At 45.0% G+C, this 21391-nt stretch overlaps 1 long non-coding RNA gene across 1 annotated transcript; it reads left to right on the top strand.

The window, feature by feature from the left end:
• The first annotated feature begins 4288 nt into the window (after positions 1-4288).
• LOC311599885 lies at positions 4289-20915 on the top strand. Its single transcript, XR_014780044.1, has 3 exons — positions 4289-4390; positions 13170-13283; positions 20741-20915. It is a non-coding gene; the product is annotated as an uncharacterized lncRNA (long non-coding RNA).
• Positions 20916-21391: the final 476 nt, after the last annotated feature.

The following is a 21391-nucleotide window of genomic DNA, read 5'->3' as shown; positions in this document are numbered from 1 at the left end:
TAACTGGTCTTTCTAGATTTCATCATGGCCAGTTGCTCCTAAACACTGCGGTTCTCTCATAGTCCGTAGATCTGGCCACTCCATGCTCCGGCTTATGTCCTATAAAGACTCAGTTTTATGTAGTGCTGTTTCTTCCTTCCTTGGCTTTTAGTCAAGGCAGACAGGTTCCAACTTACCTCTCCTAGGACATGATTTCAGCAAATCACTGCCTCTCCAGCCAGACTGGTTTACCTGTGGTCCTCTGCCAGCCTTGCTCATCTATGCCTTTGCCCAAATTTTCATTTTCCCACAAGTGGTGCCTTCTCTCCTTAAATGATTCCTACCTGTGGGTTGCCCCGTCCCCTCCCAAAAGCAACCCAAATGCCATGTGAAGAAGACAAGCCTGAGTTCAAATCCCAGCTCTCCCACTTAGCAGGTGTGTGAACTTGGTCCCATTGCCTGACCTCACTGAGCCTTGGTTTCTACATCGTGATTACAATAAGAATGGTAGTGTTAACAGCATGCTCTCTTGCACCCCTCAGTTTCTACCCCGCCTTTACCACATAGATGTGCATTGCTTATTGTCTCCTCTGCCACTTTCCATACTAGTCGCCAGAACTTTCTGCAGTGCTGGCAGGCTCCATCCACTGGTGGCCATTGAACACATGATGAAACGCAGCTAGTCCGACTGAAGGACTAAACATTAATTTTAATAGGCACAGGTGCCTAGTGGCTACCGTATTGGGCTCCCAGTTGTCTCTGTAAGCTCAATGCGGCCAGAACCCACACAGGTCTTGTTTGCCGTCTTATCCCTAGTCACTGCACTTTGCAGTAGGTGATAGTGGCAATTTATTTTGTCCTCATCTGCATCAACACAACACAACTGGATTTTAAAAAAAAAAAAGCTTTTCATAAAGTTCTCACCACAGCTTCTGAGATTAGATTCAAGAGAGTTTGTTACAAGTGCTGATACAAACTAGGGGTTCAATGAGAGGTAATTATCACTACGCCAAACACCTCTCTGTGACCAGGCCCACTGATTGGGGCCTAGGGTTGTTTGTCTTGGTTTGGGATTTTGGTTTTTCAAGACAGGGTTTCTCTGTGTAGCCTTGGCTGTCCTCGACTCACTTTGTAGACCAGGCTGGCCTCAAACTCACAGAGATCTGCCTGCCTCTGTCTCTCACTGATTCCTACAGATTTTGTATCTCTTCTTTCCCTTGTCTGACCCTCCTTTTTGGTGTAAGTACTCTGTCCCACCCTGCACTAGGAGCTCGCTCCCTGGGGCAAGCTCTCTGGTGTGCTTGCTTGGATAGCCCCCACTTCAATGGTGGTCCTTGGTTGGTAATGGCCTCTATCTCCATCCAGGATGCTGGTGAACAGCAGATAATTTAGGTATGCTTATTCTCTGGAATGACACACACACACACACACACACACACACACACACACACACACACACACACTGCAATAAAATGAAAGTAGATTTTGTTAGCTGAAAAAAATCTCGATGTTCCTTCCCATGAGAAATCGGACACTATGGGCAAAGAGACGGAGTCTCAAGAAAGAAGCCATGTTGATAAGGCACTCGCCTCCTCTTTAGGCCACTGTGACCATAGCTGTGCCTATGCGTGGGGGGAAATTCAGTTCAGCTAGCATTCTTGGTATCAAATAGATGGAAAAACTTACTGAAATGAGCTTCAGTTTTCCTTCCACACACTGCCAAGTTGAGGAGAGCTAATTATCTCCTTTCCCTGTAGTGCCTGTAGTCAAGTAGGTGCCATACGCTGACTGCAAAGCGCCACTGTGGAAAGGCATGGAGCCAGGAGAGAGAGGGAGAGATTGTTGGAGATGGTGGCCTGAGAAACACCAGTGTCTAAACGGTGGGAAGAGGAGAAAGAGCTGCCTGTGGATGAGAGAGCAAAGAGCCAGGTAGGAAGATAGGAGAACATCAGGACCACAAAGCAAAGGGCATTTGTAGAGGCAGAATAATCTACAGTGCTGCCTGGCCCTGAGAAAAGACAGCAAGGCCTGTATAGAGCCATGGGATAAACACTTTAGCATTCTGTGTTCTGAGAAGTTTAAAACTATGAACTCATTTAGTAAACAAGACATCCATAGAACTCTAGGTGTCCAAAATGTAAAGCAACTTCAAGTTGTTTAGAAGAGGGAAAGAAAAAAAAAAGAAAAGGCAAGAAAACTAGCAAGGAGTCGGTAACCGTTTATACCAAGTACTTCTTCTTTTTGAAACGTTGTATTTACTTTATTTTATGTGTAGGGGCATTTTCCCTGTGGGTATGTGTGTGCACTTCATTCCTACTTGATGCCCAAGGGTATCAGAAGATGGGGCCCGTGCTGGTTAGTTTTATGTCAACTGGACACAAACAAGAGCCATCAGAGAGGAGGGAGCCTCAATTGAGAAATTGCCTTTGTAAGACTGGGCTGTAGGCAAGTCTGTAGGGCATGTTCTTAATTAATGATTGATGGAGAGGGTCCAGCCCATTGTGGGTGGGGGTCACCCCTGAGCTGGTGGTCCTGAGTTCTATAAAAAAGCAGGCTAAGCAAGCCATGGGAGCAAACCAGTAAGCAGCACCCTCCATGGCCTCTGCATCAGCTCCTGCCTCCAGGTCCCTGCCTTGCTTGAGTTCCTGCCCTCACAGCTTTTGATGATGAAGAGTTGTATGGAACTGTGTGTGAACTAAACCCTTTCCTTCCCACGATGCCTTGGGCTTGCTTTTGGTCATTATGTTTCATAACAGCAATAGTAACCTTAACAAAGACAGGGTCAGATTCCATAGAACCAGAATTACGGATGGTTGCTAGCCACCATGTGGATGCTGCGAACTCTGGGTCCTCTGCAAGAGCAGCAAGTGCTCTCAACTCTGAGCTATCCAGGCCCCAGCTACCTCTTAATTCACCTTTCAACAAATTGGAACAGCCCTCCTCTCTCAGGATCTAGAAACATGAACAAAATGTAATTTCAGCATCCTTTGCTTACATGGCAAGTAACAAGGGCCCTCTCTCTCTCTCTCTCTCTCTCTCTCTCTCTCTCTCTCTCTCTCTCTCTTTCTGTATTTGTGCCTTTGGTTGTATCTTCAAGGCCACCAGATGGGGATAGTGGTCTTTAGGGTACATATATTAGGTGTGTGGGTCGTGTTATTCCCCCCAAGGTGCTTCAGCAGGGCGGTTGTATAAATCACACCTTGTTCTGACTTGGTGTCTATCATTCTTGTTTTCCTGACAGCTTCTTTCTGAATCTGAGCCAGTGGCCTGTGTATTAAAGATGTGCCTAGAAGAAGCAGATCACACTCTCAAGTTCTGGCTCCTAACATCACCTCTGTGAGCAAGGGAGATGGCTTGATCTGTAAAGTGCTTGCCTTGCAAGCGTGGGGACCTGAGTTGTGTCACTAAAACCCACAAATAGAAAGCAGCTTGTTTGTAATCCAGTCAGGCAGATCCTGGGGCTCACTGGCCGACAAACTTCTCTACTCAGTGAATTCCGGTCCAGTAATAAGAGAACCATCTCAGAAAGCAAGCAAACAAAGATGGGAAGAAGGGAGGAGAGAGGGAGGACAGGATGGAGGGAGAGAGAAAGGGAGGGAAGAAGAAAAGGTTAAGGTAAGATAGAAACTTCTGAGGAACGACACTGACACCGAGGTTGTCCTCTGACAGGGCCACACTCACAGAGACACACAAACCGACCTCTCTTTTGGTCTTGTTTGTCTCTGTCTTCTTTGTGGCATTATGGCCATCTCTTTTTCTTTTTATCTTTCCATATGTCTTTTATTTCGTCTACTCCTTTTCTCTCTCTCTCTTGATCCCATTTCTTGACAAATCATAATTTAGCACAATTTTGTTATATTGGTTTTTTTTTCTTGGTTATTCTTCTGTTTTGTTTTTTGTTTGTTTGTTTGTTTTGTTTTTTGTTTTGTTTTTTGAGACAGGGTTTTTCTGTGTTAGCCTTGGCTGGCCTTGGACTCACAGCGATCCACCTGCCTCTGCCTCCTGAGTGCTGGGATTAAAAGCGTTCGCCATCACGCCCAGCTCTTGGTTATTCTTAATAAATTCATTTGTATCTCTGCTTTCAACTATTGCTTGGTCTCAATGATCTTTTTGTAAGAGGGTGGTATTTAATAATGACACTTCAGTGACAAATATCACACCCACAGAGAATTTTGAAAGAGTGGATAGGACATTCAAATGAGCGATGGTAGCAGCTATGGCTTTAAGGGCAAAGGGTAGACCAGACCCGAGACTTGGCAGGGCAAAGGGGATGTGACTATACAACAGACACAGCAGCCTTAGAGAACTTGCATGAACAAGGCCAGCGTGACAGGGGAAACAGCACTCGCTTTCTGCTTCTGTTTATAGAAGAAAAACAAGCAGACACCTGGGCGGCAGCAGCACAGATAAGGCAAGTTGATACCCAAAGAGCACTCAGCTGAAAGGAGTTAGGGAGAACAAAATGACAAAATGTAATCCACTGGTGCATGAGAAAGTCGCTGCAATGAAGGCCAGGGAAGGCAGGGCAGTTTTCTGGAGGGTGCAGAAGTGGCAGGCTGGGGTAAACTTTTCCTTAAGAAGTAGTTCTGAGAGGTAACCAGGCCCTGCAAAGGACTTCCTGTGATGATGGGAAGGCAGGTTCCTTGCCTACATACAGGTCAGGTTGAACTTGGGCGAACTAGACAGAGAAAGTACCCAGAGTCGTTTGGGAGGGGGAGGTAGCAAGAAAAGGAGGCGGAAGGAAACTCTTCACAAGGCCAGCGGCTCCTGCTCCATCACGCCAACCTGGCCAGGGATGAAGCTGAGGGTCTGAGCATCACTGTGTGTCTTGTTTATATAATAAGTTTCTCCTGTTGACATGAGCCTGCCCTATGAGGCAGACCCTGGAGGGGTTGACCTCAGTGGCAGAGGACTATCGGACTGATGGTGACCTGCAGCTCTTAGTGATCTCTTCCATGCCAATTCCAGTGGTGTCCTTCCTCCCCCCCCCCCCCCTGCATCCCCTGCTGGAGCTCTTAGGCAAACATCAGGTGACCTGCAGCTCTTAGTGATCTCTTCCATGCCAATTCCAGTGGTGTCCTTCCTCCCCCCCCCCCCCATCCCCTGCTGGAGCTCTTAGGCAAACATCAGGTGACCTGCAGCTCTTAGTGATCTCTTCCATGCCAATTCCAGCGGTGTCCTTCCCCCCCCCCCCCATCCCCTGATGGAGCTCTTAGGCAAACATCAGTTAGACCCTATCTTTCTCTTCAGTCACTCTCTTCTCTCTGCAAACTGCATCAAGTTCCCTGTCAACTTTCCTGGTCATTTTCTTCTTCTTCCCTCCACACCCCGTCCCCCATCTCTTCCCTTGAGAATTTCAACTCATTAGCTATCCTGTGTTTGTGCTAAATTCTATAGCAAGAGCTGGGAGTATAAACGCCACAGTCTAGCTTTTCAGGTGCTGAAGTTCAAGGAAAAACCATCAGTGGAAGAGCACAATACATTACGATAAGCATTGTCCTGACATGGGTACCTATAATCTAAAGGTAGCTTGGGGGTGGGGTCGGGTGGGGTGGGGGATGAGGAGTAAGGAGTGTGTTTGGGGCCAGGGGTGATGGCACATCTGTGCCCAGCCTGTGACTTCTGACAGAGGACCGCAACATAGAAAAGTCTGTGCATCCAGCATCTGTACAAAGTGAGAATACTGCCAAACAGGAAAGTGTAGGGGGAGGCTGAGGTAGGGAAGGAAGGACACTGGGGACATTATGCCAAGCTGAGGAACCTGCACTGTATCCAATAGGCACCAGGTGTGGGGAGAAAATGAGTGATTCTGAACTTGTTGAGTTCAAGGTTTCTGGGGGTGTTTCCACAGGGGTGCTCTGCGGCAGGTGGCTGTAGAGCCTGGAGTTCAGCCAGGAGATTTTCAAGGGAGGCAGACTGTTTTGAGTCATAAGTATATGATATGTTGCTAAGCCACAGGGGTGAGGGGAGAGGTTGAGATCACACGGGGAGGTTGCATGGTTGTGTAAAGCGTGGCCCTTGCGCCACCTGTGTGAAAACCTCACAGGAGATAGCTAGGGATGAGGAATCAAGGCCAAGAACCAAACTTTCTGACTCAGGAATCCAGGGGTGGTGCAAGGATTAGCATTTTAACTCCTCCCTCTGGGAGAGATTTACACAGCCATTAGTCTCTAACCACTGCATCTGAGGGGAAGCAGGGGCCTGCTTCGCCCCCTCACCCTTGAAGGCCGACACCTCAGCTCTTCCTGTTCTGCTTGCTCTCTCTTATGTATGTCATTTAGGCTGATCTCTGCATTTATGGAGCGTTCCTAGCTCTGGTCCCACATTTCCCAAAGCCGTCTAGAAACCTCTATGAAATGGAACTCATAGGGGGCTGGAGAGATGGCTCAGTGGTTAAGAGCACCACCTGCTCTTCCAGAGGTCCTGAGTTCAATTCCCAGCAACCACATGGTGGCTCACAACCATCTATAATGTAATCTGATACCTTCTTCTGAAGATAAAGCACTCATAGGCAATAAATAAATAAATCTTTAAAAAAAACAATTGAGTTGTAATCTGAATAAATTAATAAAATTAAAATTAAAAAAAAAAAAAGAAATGTAACTCATCTGCTTTTCATGGAGAACCACCATCCTCCGATGCTTCCACAGCCATCTCAAACCCATAGGCATGCCCCGCTGTGTCTCCTCCTGCAGTTCCTCCCCCTAGCTCAAGTTCCTTTCCCCTTACTGCCAGTGTCCAGTCAGTCTCCCCTCACCCCACCCTGCTTAAACACCCTAACTCTGGTCTTTTTTCTTGGACGCATGTAACTTGTTGATAAAATTGTCTTCCTGCATTGCTCAGACACGGTGAGTCACTGCCTTGCCTGCACAGCAAACCTTAACCGCCGTAAGCAGACACTTGAATCTCATTGTCATCTGCCCCAAACCAACCTTCTAATCTCATTCCCCACTCTTGCCCCACCTATGTCCCCAGGACTGACCACACCCTTAGTCCCTGTAAACACCCTCCCATCTGTTTTCTCCATCCTTTCAGACCCAGTGGAAGGTCTTTTAGGAACCCTTGACACGCTCATCTGCATCCCAGAACTTACCCTTTTGTCCGGTCAAAAGCAAAACTTGGGTCCATTTTTTGCCATGCCACCCCATGTAGGAATAAAGTTCTTTGACCTTACCTTCCCTCTCTCTGGAAGCAGCTGAACCAGAACAGAACACGGGGAAATGCAGGTCTCAATTCTATCACTCCCCCCTAGATGACAATGTAAGCATCATCTAAGGCTCAGTTTTCTCATCTGTGGAATGGGGTAATGGTGCCTGCATCAGTAGAAATCAGCAGAGGACACAGGCATTTTACGAATGCCTTTGTGAAGTGCTGTCGTGTCAGATGAAGGAGGAGCTTAACAGACGCACCGATTGGTGGAAAGAGGTACATTTCCACGCGATCTTTAACGTTTGACCTTGGAATACAAAATGTCAGTGACTGAATGTAAGGAAGAATTTAGTCTTGTTTTAGTTTCCTGGCGCTTCTGCTCCGTGGAGCAGACCCATGAGGCGTGCAACCCAGGTTTTATTTGGACAGCAACGTGCCTGCCCCAGGGGCGATAATCTAAGTCAATTTGTGGCAAAGCAATCACGTTTGGGTGGCAGCTGTGTGGTGGCCTGTTCTCACCAAGGAGGTAAAAGGTGAAATTTGGGGCAACTGGGAAAAGTGGTTTATTCCTGATAGGACTACTCTATAGGAAGAGGCCCCCCCCACACACACACACACTCTGCCCTTCAGCCTGTCAGAGTAGAATGGACTACACAGTTGCTTCTAGAAGCTTCAGGAGTCAGAGAGGTGGGGATAAGGAGGTGAACCAGCCTTGGGAGCGCTGACCTCTCATCTGATTGACAGAAGCCACCTCTCCATGGGTGTTCCTGCCATAGCACAGTCCATCCTCACAGCTAGCATCTTAAGTTATTTAAGAAATAAATTTGTCATTTCTTGATAGTATTTTTTTTATCACTGTTGACATGGGTAGCTCTTCAAAAATATTTCTACAGCCTCAAAGTATTAAAAAAATTTTTTTTAAAGAAACAAAGGATCTTTTGTCACAAAATCCCGAGGATTTTTTTTTCTGCATGTGTGAGATGAATTGGAATTTTAAAATAATTTGCAATATGGCAAGATCTTCCATTCACATTCTATTTGCCCTGGGTGGTACTTAATCAGTAGTCAGAGTTGCCAATTTCCTTATCTTTTCTTTAGGAGGCAGACACTGCCTGGCTGATTTGAGCTAGTTTATTTTATCTCCTTGAGTTGGATGCTTAAATAGAAAGCAGAACAGCACAAATACCTCCCCCTCCTCATTCTCTCTCTCTCTCTCTCTCTCTCTCTCTCTCTCTCTCTCTCTCTCTCTCTCTCTCCACACACACACACACACACCACATACTCTCTTGGTTCTTCTGCCATTATTTCACTGGCTCCCATGGTTGACTGCATGTGGTGGGGTACACCTGTAATCCCCAAACTCATAAGAAAGATCAAAGAGAAAGATTAAAACCCTGATGCTAGGGCTAGGCTGGCAACTCAGAGGGAGAGTGCCTACTTCATATACATGATGTCCTAGGTTCAATTCCTAGTACTGTCCCACCTCACCACCCCCCGCCCCCCCCTCAAAAAAAAAAAACCTGAGGCTGGTCTGTGCTATGTAGAGACTTCCAGGCCAACCTAGATCATCTAGTGAGATCTTGTCTCAACAAAACAAAAACAAACCTTTGCATGTTAAGTACTTTGAAAGTGGAGAGTGGTGGGAAGGCTGGAGGGGGTGAAATGGGCTGGTAACCAAGATATCACCACTGGGCACCTGAGCATTAGAAGAAGCCAGGCCAGGGAGAGAATGTGCTAGAAACTTAGGCCCATGGGGCATTACAGGAGGTGCCTTTCCTGCCCCCCCCCAACGTAACTACTTGTCCTGTTACCCTTGCTATCCTCTACTTGAATCCATTTTTCTTTTCCTACTATCTGTAACCCTTGTTTTGTTTGGCGAGAAAGGGTCTCAGATAGCGTTAGTCTTGAACTCTGTATAACTAGGGATAACCTTGAGTTCCCGATCTTTTTGCCACCACAAACTGAGTGCTGGGATTACAAACTTCCAAGAGAGGCTTTTAAGTGAGGGAAACAAAAGACATACGGTTGCAAAAGAAACTAAGTATATTGAGACATAGTTACTAAGTATCTGTTTATTGATACACTAAAGAACAAGATTTAATCAGAAGCCCCATAGCTACAAAGTAGCAATGAGTAGAAACAATAGTTCAAGATATTTCTTTCGGCTCCTAAAAAGATAGACAGTATCTGTGATTTCTGGCAGCGAAGTTATAGTTGCTGTTATTCCTGGGCCGGTAGGCTGCTACACTCAAACTAGAGGTTTTCAGATCAATGAAAAGAAAAAAACCCCTGCCTCCTACCTATTCAAATGTATGCCCCCTCCCATGCTGTCTATGCGCCAACCCTTGTGGAACTGGGACTCTAAAGTAAGAATTCCCATTCTAAACCATCATGCCACACACCTGTCATCTCAGCACTTGGGAGGCAGAGGCAAGTGGATCACTGTGAGTTCGAGGCCAAACTGGTCTACAAAGCGAGTCCAGGACAGCCAGGGATACACAGAGAAACCCTGTCTAAAAAAAAAAAAAAAAGAAAAAAGAAAAAAAAGAAGAAAAAAAAAGAAAAAGAAAGAAAGAAAAAAAGAAAAAAAAGAAAATCTTATTTCCCTGGGTTGTTTTTGTTTGTTTGTTGTTTTTGTTTTCTTTTATAGACTTAATAATCTTCTAGCATCATAAATTATTTACTTATTTCTTGTCTTCTTGTCTTTAAATTTCTTTTCTTTCTTTCTTTCTTTCTTTCTTTCTTTCTTTCTTTCAATTGTTTCTATTAAGATGTAAGTTCCATGTAGCATTTGGCTGTTTTACTCAGTGATATGTGTCCAGAATAGCGCTGACAATTATTAGAGGCGTCCTCAGTACTAATTATGCAGTGGTGGCCAGACTGTACCAGTGTGGGCAGGGAGGCAGGGTGTGCGAGGTTTTCCTCTTTCCTCTAGTTCTCTGCAGTTTCAACCCCTCCCCCTAGTATTCCCCAGCTCAAGAAGTGTCTAAGAAAAGGCAGCTGTGGGCCTTTGCCATCGGGAGCTTGTCGGTGCCTGGGCAGTCAGTCACTAGGGAAGTGACTTTTGGAGCTAGGCTAATGTAGTTAGCATCGGTTTCAGTATCAGTTGCCTCATGGTGACAGGCACATTTGTTAACTTTTCTGTGACTTGGGCTTTTATTTTGTTTGTTGTTGTGTCTGTATTTTACTCGCCCCCCCCCCCCCCATTTATTAGTTAATCTTACAGGGCTCACTACATGCCTGCTCCTGTATGTACTAGTGTTCCAGTGGGGAAAAAGACAAGTAAACACAGGCTACAACCAAGATAACAATGATCGTGCTCTGAAGAGCCGGTGACAAGGTGTAGCCTGTGGGGTGTAGCCTGAGGCCCACCAGCTTCACTCTTAGCATACTGCAACAGTCAGGAAGGAAAAGGGTCATTCCGCTAAACTTCAAATAAATCCCCCCTCTCTCCCTCCCTCCCTCCCTCCTTCCCTCCCTCCCTCCTTTTTCTCCACATCTGGAACAAAACCAAGGAGGATCTAAACTCACAATACAAGCCAAGAGTTAGGAAATCTCCTTTTTTCCACCCCCAGCTAACCCAAGGCCTTCTCGTGTGGATTAAATTAAACTCTCACCTTCTTTCTAGGGGTGAAAGAATTGGGCAGGTTAAGGATTTCAGGGGTTTTGTTTTGTTTTGTTTGGTGATTAAAAGAGAAAAAGGCTGTGGCCACCCTCGTGCACTGATTTTGCCCACACCCAAGGATCGCACAGGATAGGGATGTTGTAAAGGAAGTGTGACATGAACACCCAACTTCTAAGGTTGGGATGAAGGGGGACGCTCCCAGAAGCATAGCTGTAGAATGAAAGATCACAGAATTGAGCTGAGTGCCAGGCGGTGGTGGCGCACGCCTTTAATCCCAGCACTCGGGAGGCAGAGGTAGGAGGATCGCTGTGAGTTCGAGGCCAGCCTGGTCTACAAAGTGAGTCTAGGACAGCCAGGGCTACACAGAGAGACCCTGTCTCAAATAACAACAACAACAACAACAACAACAACAACAACAACAACAACAAAAATTGAGCTGCGGGGCATGCAGTCTGACTAGAGCACAAGGGATGACCAGGAGGCTGGTGAGAGAGGCTGAAGGGAAAGTGGGGCAGGGAGGGAGCGCAGAGAGAAGCAGAGTGTTTCAGGCAAGGCCTCCTAAACCTAGTTAAAAAGCTGAGATTTGCTCAGAGATAATAGGAGGTTAAGGAGCCACATGATCAGCTACAGGTGGTTAAAAACATTTATTGGCTGTGGAGAGGTCCATAACCAGGAGGCAACATGAGGAGGCCACTGTGATAGATGTCAGGGGCAGTAGAAATTGTTATCTTCAGAGACAGTCCAGAGTTGAAGTCTATATAGTTAGTGACTAAGGGTGTGTGTGTGTGTGTGTGTGTGTGTGTGTGTGTGTGTGTGTGTATAAGTGTGTGTGGTGTTGTTGTTGTTGTTCCTTGGGAGCTGTCCCTCTTGTTTTTGAGAGGAGGTCTCTTAACTGAACTTCAAAACAGGGGAATGTTATGAGGTTTATTTCATGTGTCTGTTTATTGCTATCATCATGTGAGTGCATACAGGTGTACACATCACAGAATATGTGTGAATGTCAGAGGACTTCTTTTTGTTTCAAGACAGGGTTTCTCTGTGTATCGCTGGCTGTCCTGAACTCACTCTGTAAACAAGGCTGGCCTCAAACTCAGAGGTCCACCTGCCTCTGCCTCTCTGAGTGCTGGGATTAAAGGTGTGCGCCATCATGCCCTGCACAGAGGACAATTTTTAAGAGTCAGTTCTCTCCTTCCTTGGTTAGCTCTGGGGATTGAACTCAGGACTTCAGGCTTGTAGAGCAACTGCCTTTACCTGCGGAGCCATCTTGCCAGCTCTCTTCCTATGCACTTTAAATCATCGCTAGATTACTCGCAATGCCCAATACAATGTAAATGTTGTATAAGGAGCCATTATATGAGACTGTTTAGGAAAAACAATAAAATGTTCAGCATAGATTCAGTTTTTAAAAATCCTATTCAAGAATACAGGACCCTCAGATATATAAGGCGGATTGTCTACACACATGGGCTGTGAGACATGCCCAATGCAGTGCACACACACAGGCCATGAGACACTTCCAATGCAATGCCCCGGTGACAATGCAGTACACACACAGGCCATGAGACACGCCCAATGCAATGCACTGTTGAGAATGCAGTGCACACATGGCCCATGAGATGTGCTGAATGCAATGCACTGTTGGTCTCTTCTGCTCCGGAGACCAACAGTGCAGGACAGAAGCAAGGCTAGCACCCCTGAAACTTGACTTGGTTCTCTACCTTTCTGCAGATTCCCAAACCCAAGGACATTAGGGCTAGAACCCATTCTTGTCACTCTTTCCTCTACTTTCTTCTTCCTTCCTCCTCCTTTTTCTTCTTCTCACCACCTCCCTCTCCCGCTTCACTTTTTTGATAGAAAGTCTTGCTATGTAATCCAAGATGAATTCAAACTTACGATCCTCCTGCCTCAGCTTCTTGAGCACTAGGATTGTAGTCATTCACTACCCCATAGCCAAACAAGACCAATCGTGTTCAAAGTGACGTCTAAGGACTTCCTGTCCCGGAAACTTCAGAGGTACATTTCATGGCTGTGACAGTAGAGCGAATGAGTGAACAGTCCCTAAAGATTCTGGAATCTCAGGCTGCTACACTCAGGAAGCTGCCGTGCCCAATCCGCTTGCTCTTTTGAGAGGTAGGGAGCCAAGTGATTGTGTGGAAGAAAACGCAGCACCACCAGGATTGGCTGTAGGGGTGGGGTGGGGACAAAGTAGGAGGACTTAGGGGTGAAGACTGGGCATGCACGAATGAACCCAGCACCCAAACACCCATGTCTATGAGATAGCCCTGCCCAGACAAGAGAAAGCAATAATGGGTGCAGACTAGGACTACATAGTTAGTTGTGCTGGCCCGGGACTGGGGAGACCTTTAGAGGCAGGAAGAGGTATTTTTTTTCATGCGTCCTTTACCTTATCTTTAAGGCAAAAAGCACAACAGCAAGCAATAAGCAACCAGCCAGGTCCTGTGCTGTAACCCTAGCACTCACTCAGGGAGCTGCGATGACATCATGACTTCAAGGCCAGCTGAGTTACATGGTAAGCTGCAGGCATATGAGTGAGAGTCTGTCTCAAAAGCCAAAGGGGGAAACCCAACCCACAAACAAACAAACAGACAGCTCACAAAACTGAGATAATTATTTAGGAAGTGTCTGCTCCTATCAGAATAGCAAAATCTGTTAAGTCTGAGTGATGACTCGGGAAGATCGAACACAAACACGGCACTCAAAAAAGAAAGAAAGATGGATCCCTCAACTCTTGAGCCAAGGAAATCAAATTTGCTCTTTGATTAAACTAAATGTGGTTCTATAGTCATGAGAAAGGCGTCTGAATGTAAGGCAACCTATTGTTTTTTTCCCTTGTACTTATGTGTTTATTCTCATAGATAAGTACCTGGACTCCAGGTCACATTTATATGAATTAATGGATCCTCTGAAATTGTGTATATAGATAATCTGGATTTTATATCTGGTCACCCATTTATAAAGAAAAGGACACAACAGTATAGCAGGACAGTGTGGTGACACAGCACGTGTGAACAACACGGGCTGTGGTAGTAGATCGTTCAAATAGTAGTCAAACGTAATGGAAGTTTCTGGTTCCCACAGTAGGCCAGTGTGGGTGAGCCTGACAGTGAGTGCATCATCCCAACAGGCAGACGGGAATAAGTGAACCCCTTCCATGGGTAGCACCCATGGGCCAGGCCTGGGAGTGGTATCCTATCTCCTGTCCACACCACTTGGGCAACACTCACTGCTGTGACTCCATCTAACCACAAAGGCAGCTGGGGAATGATGGAGTATGATACGGCTTCTAAAAATAATGAGTTTGAGCTATCTCTGCTGACCAAGGGGAAGTGTCCATGATATATTAGTGATGGAGTAAGTTTCACAGTAAGATGCATCATATGATATTTATAAAAGAAATGTGGTGGTTTGGGGCCTTTGCACAAGCCCCATGGAAAGCCCAGAAGGCTGACACACCCTGGGCTCTGCCTCTCTGACCATTACAGGCAAGGAATGAGGATATTGACAGAGATGTGACACTCTGGACCTTTGCTTTCTGCATCTTTGAGTTCTGGCGTTTGTTTTACTCCTACTAATGATCACACACTTACTTTGGACTTTTTTAATATGTGTGATTATAAAACAGTTGTGGTAGAAGACTCATTTAATCCCAGCACTCAAAAGGCAGAGGCGGGTGAATCTGTGAGTTTGAGGACAGCCTGGTGTACATATGAGGTTCCAGGCCAGCTGGGGCTAACATAGTGAGGTTCTGTCTTGAAAACCCAAAACCCAAATCAAAAGAAAACAAAATGCTTGGTTTAAAAATATCAAAACAAAGAAGCATTTTATAACTGCTCATGTAAGCAGTTTGTGGGCCCTGTGAAATGCAGCACAAAGAAGCAAAGAGGAAATAATATATTTAGGGGTGTGTATGCACCCAACATTTGTTCCTCTAGGAAGATACTTTTTTCTTTTCATAGTGGAGCAGCAGCCTGCATGCATCAGGATACAGTACACAGATGCTGATTCCACATAAAACAAGTTAATGTTTACTATATTAGCTTCTGGTATATCAAAGGCTACTAGGCATTCTACACCTAAATATTTGGGCCCTAGAATCAATCAATCAACCAACCAGCCAATCAACCAATCCACCAATCTCTCTCTGAACATTATTATTATACATACTCTCTGATTCTGAGTGTAATTGGTGTGAGTCTATGGCTTGCTTGGACTGGATCAACTTGGCAGATGATCCTGGTAACTCTTAGTAACCCATAGAATAGACTTAGCTAGACCACAAGGCTGAGACCTGGTTCCTCCCTATGGCCAATACTTAGAGATTCTTCTAAGAGTCAACCCCTAAGAGGACAGAAGAGCTAATGGGCCCCATCCACAGCCTGTTTAATGGCTTGTTTCCTGGCCACTTTCCTGTCTGTGTTTCCCCTGCAGGTCTCAGGTTTTTAAAGACTCTGGCTATTAGTCCATTTTCCTATGGAACTTGGCCGAGCACCTAGGTAGAGTTTATTGCTCACAAAAACAAGCAAGCAAACAGGCATAGTGATCCATATCTCTGATTCTAGCACTTGGAAAGTGGAGACAGAAGAGTCAGAGTTCAAAGCCATCCTCTGCTACATAGTCAGTTTGAGGCCAGTATGGGCTACATGAGACCCCATTTCAAAAACAAACAAACAAACAAACAAATGAGTCTGAGGAGATGGTTCAGAGGGCAGGAGCTCTTGTGAGAGCAAGAACATCAGAGGTTAAATTCCATGGAAAAGTGGGCACTGGCCACAAGTTCCTACAAGTCTAGCATTAGGGTGGTGGCAGAGGTAGGCAGATCTCAAAACTTTTGGCCAGCTAGCCTAACCAAAAAGTCGGCCTCAGTAAGAAACTTTATCTCAAAAAATGAGGTGATGGGGGACAGATGAAGATTCCCAAAGTTCTCCTCTGGTCTTTGTGTGTCTACATGTGGGTATATAATATGCATTTGCATGTACATACCAACTGATCAATACAAACAAACAGGGTTGGGATCTAGAGAGATTTTTTATTGGCTTGTTTTCAGACAGGGTCTCAAGTAGCTCAGGCAGGCTTTGAACTTGCTAGGTAACAAAGGAAGAACATGAACTTATCTTTTTGCTTCTATTTCCTAAGTACTAGGAATACAGGTGTATACCACCATGCTTGGTTGAGTGTTTTAAAACACTTAGTTTCATTGTATATTTTTCTTATCACTTTTGGGGGGGAGTGCACATGTGCACCATAGCGTATGTGTGGAGGTCAGAGGACAACCTGCAGAAATTGGCTCTCTTTTTCTACTAGACCCTATCATCACCCTTTAGTCTTGGGTTATGCATACATGAGTGTTCATGTGAATACACACACACACACACACACACACACACACACACACACACACACACGCACGCGCAAGCACGGTTTGGGGAAGAGGAACATGGGTCTAGTTTCAGGGGATTCATATTCCTTTAGAAACATTGCTTTTCTAGGTCAGAGTTGTCTGGCACAAACATATACATCAATGTTTTAAATATGTTTTTATATGGTTTTGGTCTAACATACGTCTAATGAATAAAAGACAGAACTTGAGGATAGCATCATTTTAGAAATGTCTCATGTCTCTCATCCATATCATGATGGTAGATCATAGAATAGATAAGGCCATTTATTTAAAAATAGCTGTACAAACAAACTGTGATTTACCCGTAGCATCTAATATCATCTAGGGATCAAAGTAAGTGAGACAGCAAGCCAGCCACAGAAAGACAGAAAGGGAATGTCCATGAATGCTGCAACTAAGAGAAAGAAGCCAGTGAGACGGCATGGTCCTGGATCCTTCTGACTGTGACCTTTTAAGACAATCGAGGATGTAGAAGCATCAGAATGGTCCTTGATAGCGAAAGGTGAGGGGGAGGAGGGAGGGACACACGGGTGGGGCACAGAGGACTTTTGATGCCGCGAAACTATCCTGCCTGTTTACTGTAATAGAGCCATCATTGTACACTTGTCAAAACATATATACAACAGGAAGAATAAGCCCTAATGTAAACAATGGGCCTCAGTGAATAATACTCTGTCAATATTGGTTCATCAGTTGTAACAAATGCACTACATTAATACAAAATGTTAATGACAGGGTGAAAACTTCATGAGGTGGGGGATGGGGACACAGAGGGCTATATGCACATTTTTTGTTTTCTGCTCATTTTCTTGAAAAACAACAACAGCTATTACTCATCTAAAGGTTGTGACTGTAGCCACTAATGACCACAGAGATAAAGAAGGTTCTATCTTCAGCCTGGTGTGCTGGCTCATGTCTGCAGTCTCAGCAGTTGAAAGATGGAAGCAAGAAAATTACTGTGACCCTGAGACTAGCCTGGGCTACATGGCAAGTCCCAGACAAATGAGGGGTCGTTCATACTCCCTTAAAAACATTGCTTTTATAGGTCAGAGTTGACCCTGTCCCAAAGCAAAACAAAACAACCCCAAACTGAAAAGAAAATATGTTAGAACTTCATGCAATCTCTATTTCTATAGGTTGTGTCTACTGTTTAAACTCACTTAAACCTGCTACTTGGTGGGGTGTTGATATCATATCCAAGAGTTTAAAATGAACCAACTTGATTACAACAGTAAAGTAGACAAAAGAAAGATACAGGTCCTTTCCAATCCCAGTGTTGAGGAAAGCCTCAGCATTTAGCACATAAAGTTTAATAGGAAGAAAATCCATTATAATATAATCATGGAGTCTTACTAGTAGTACAAAGAGAAGCTGAGAGCCCGTGGCCATGAGTGTGTGGAGGTCAGAGGTCAAAGTCAGTCACTCCTCGAGTTTTTTGTCTTTTGGTATTTTGTGGGTTGTTTTTTTTTTTGTTTTTTTTGGGGGGGGGGTTGTTTGTTTTTTGTTTTTGCTTTTGCTTTTGTTTTTCGAGATAGGACCTCTTATTAAGCCTGGCTTGTGTTCAGTTTATATTGGAACCTGAGGAAGCTGGTCCTCACACGGGTGAAGGAATGCTGCAGCAAACAGGACAGACTTGCCAATGAGAGTGAGGACCAGCAGGCACAATGCAGAGCCTTCTTCTTCTTCCATGTCCTTTTATCAGAAGGTGCCACCCAAATTTAGGGTGTGTCTTACTGCTTTAAATAACCTGCTCAAGAAAATCCCTTACAGAGCTCTTCAGCAGCTAGGGTTTTCATTGATTACAGGTGTAGTCAAGCTGATAAACCAAGACTAAATATCACACAAAGATAGACAGACGTAAGAGAGGTACAGCTAGAGATCCAGTGATTTTGCCAAATGTTATTTCTAGGAATTTTCTTTTAGGTTCTTTAGGATCCATGGTATAGATCTAATTGCAGGAAAACCAGTGGATGGACAGCAGTTCTCCAGGAATCCACCAGAACCCCAGTGCCTGATGGGGACTACTGAGATATCGGGCCTCAGGGAGCAAACAAACACTGGATTCTCAGCCTTTCTGTTTTGAGACAGCAAATTTTGGGCTACCTGGACTACATCCTGTAAGCCAACTTAATAAATCCCACTTACACACACACACACACACACACACACTAACAGTTCTGTTCCTTCAGCGACTGCTGACTGACACACCACATCTATTTTTATATGTCTACACATGGAGGTATTTTGTTCCTATATGCTAGCAATGTACACATAAATGTCAGAATTAAAATACTAATTCACAAAAGATCCTTTATGTGAAAATAGCAAAACATATAAATTTTACGTGTAGAAAACTATAAAGTTCTGATGAATAAGTTAAATATTTAGTAAACAGCAAAACATTGTGGTTTGGAACACACAAGATAGTAAAGGTGTTAACTCTCCTTAGGTTGATAGATAAATTTAGTGCCATGCTTCTAGAATCTCAGCTAGAACTTTGTAGATATAGGAAGTATTATATAAACTTTTATGTGGCAGTGAAAAAAAAGAATATCTGAACACCTTTTTGGAAAAATAAAAATAAAATTGGTTGAGCAGTCAAAGAAAGAAAGGAAGGAAGGAAGGAAAAAACCTGGCTTAGCTATATCGTCTGATCAGGGAGCCCCAGGGATACTCTTGCCTCTGTCTGCCCAATATTTGGGTTACAGGTACATCTAGGTTTTTATGTGGGTGCTGGGAATCAAACTTGGGTCTTCAGGTTTGCCTAACAAACCCTTCAGTAATGGGGACTTAGTCCCGGCCCCACCCTTTTCTCTGAGACTTGAACTTAATTATGTATCTGAGGATGCCCTTGAACTTTTTTGTTTGTTTGCTTGTTTGTTTTTCGAGACAGGGTTTCTCTGTGTAGCCTTGGTTGTCCTGGACTCACTTTGAAGACCAGGCTGGTCTAGAACTCACAGCCATCTGCCTGCCTCTGCCTCTCAAGTGCTGGGACTAAAGGTATGCGCCACCACGCCCGGCTTGCCTTGAACTTCTAACACTCCTGCCTTTATTTATTAAGTGCTGAGCTTGCAGTCCTGCCCGTCTGTGTCCGCATGACACAGCACTGGGGCCTGAAGCCAGGACTTCATGCTTGCAAAGGACTCTACATTCTGAGCTACACCCCCACCCCCAGCCTTATTTTTATATTCTTTGTTGTTGTTGTTGTTTGTTGGTTGGTTGGTTTGGTTTGGTTTGGTTTTTGGTTTTGAGACAGAGTCTCCTGGAACTCATTATGTAGACCACACTGGCCTTGAACTCACAGAGATCCACCTGCCTCTGCCTCCCACGTGCTGGGACTAAAGGTGTGTTCTGCCATGTCCTGCCCTGTTTTTGTTTTCTTAGTAGATGCTTTGAGGAAAAAGCCGTGTTTACCCAGAATGAAATGGGTATTCACAGTCACAGGCAATCAGCTCAGTTAGTAATGGAGCCCTACTCACAGCATTGTTTTCAACTTTGAAAGAATATGCTTAAGATAATTGACCCAGGAGACATCTCCCCTGCAGCCACACCCAAGCTGTTTATTGTCAACCCCCTATAGTCACAGCTTCCAAATCTATGAATTCAACTGAGGATCAAAAATCATTCCTTAAAGATTGCATCCATACTAAACATGTCCAACTCTTCTTTCCTAAACAGTGCAACATCATCTAATGACTACTTGCTTAGATTTGTGTTTTACTGGGTATATAATAAGCAGCCTAGACATGATTTTAAGTGTACAGAAGGGGGTGCGTCTATGCAACTACCAAAGCATTTTACACCAGGGACTCTGTTGCCTTTAGGGTTTAGTGTCTGTAAGATTCTGGAACTAGTTCTCTGAGGATCCCAAGCAATGCTTTTGAAGTCAGGCAAGGATCAGGGCCACAGAATTGGCCATTTCCCTCATCTGATATCATCTTGTGTAGCAAGTAAAATGGCCGAACTGACGGACAAAACCATCCGAGTCCCTTACTCTCTGTGCCTTGCCTTAATAACCAGGGAGAACCCAGCTGGTTGCTACAAGTTGCTTCGTTATTAGCTAGGGAGAGAAAGGCTTTCCCTCTTCCCAGTTAGCCAGTATTTCCTGTCCCAAATAAACAGTGTCTACCATCTCTTTGCTCATTCGTGAATTCTTTGTATTCGGATGGGAGGTAGAAAGATAAGGAGAGTCAGGCAACAGAGGAGGCAGATGCTACTGGCCACTCTGAAGTGTCCGCTTAAAGCCGAGACTGTATTCAAGGACCATAAAAGGGGCTGTAGCAGACTCGCAGGATGCCCCCGAAGCCTGAGCATTGGTCTGGCCACATGAAGCTCATTTGATTCCATCTATTACCTTCTCGAATAATTATGAGCAGCATGTTTACCAACCAAAGCAAAGAGCCACCAAAGCTCCTCTCAGAGCACTGAGGCTCCGCATTCCAAGTGCTTTAGCCCGAGGGGGGGGGGAGTGTCGCCATTGTGTACACACAATAAATCTTAGTGTATCAGGAATCCAGGCAGTCACGAAGCTCCGAAGGCAGAGATTTTTTTTTTTCTTCCTTTAACAGACAGAAGTCAGGGAGGGCAGCCAAACAATGAGACCCAGGCAAGAGCAGCTCTGAGTCTCTGAGCTGTGTGTGGGAGAAGATGGATGAAGCAAGAATTCTGAGGAAGATAACAAGAAGCAAGCCAGAAAGGGAAGAAAGAAGTTGGTGACACAGGAAGAGAAGAAGGCTCAGAAATAAAGGAGGGTGAGAGATGGAAGTTCGGGGGCAGGGGGACGAAAAGGGGGAGTCATCAAAAAGGGAGATGTTCCCGGAGGAAAGCAGTGAGCACCGGGTGGGACGAGCCAAGCTTCCACGGAAGGAAAGCAGGTACATTGCTTCAAACCACATTACTTGCTGCCTGCCACCTGGCTTCGGAGGTGTGTGAGGAAAGCGAGAGCAGAAAACAAAATGCCGGCCGGTAACCCTGACAAAGAAAACTTGTCTTCCATGAGAGTTTTGAGAAGTGTGAGACTCGAAGCCATCTGTAGGGGAGAGCAGGGCCTCTGTAAATGTCAGACATCAAAGCTTGAAGCGAGTGTTTGCTCCCAAATCTTGATGGTTATGTTCCAGATAGAGTTTTCATGTACTGCCAAAAATTCAGGACCTCAACTTTGCCCCTGAAATGTGACAAAAAAACAAAAAAAAAACAAAAACCTTGAAGAAAACTAATTT

Source organism: Acomys minous (genome assembly GCF_964271855.1).
Source record: "Acomys minous genome assembly, chromosome: 6".
In the NCBI taxonomy this organism is placed as follows: domain Eukaryota; kingdom Metazoa; phylum Chordata; class Mammalia; order Rodentia; family Muridae; genus Acomys; species Acomys minous.
This window is presented reverse-complemented; position numbering and strand designations above follow the sequence as displayed.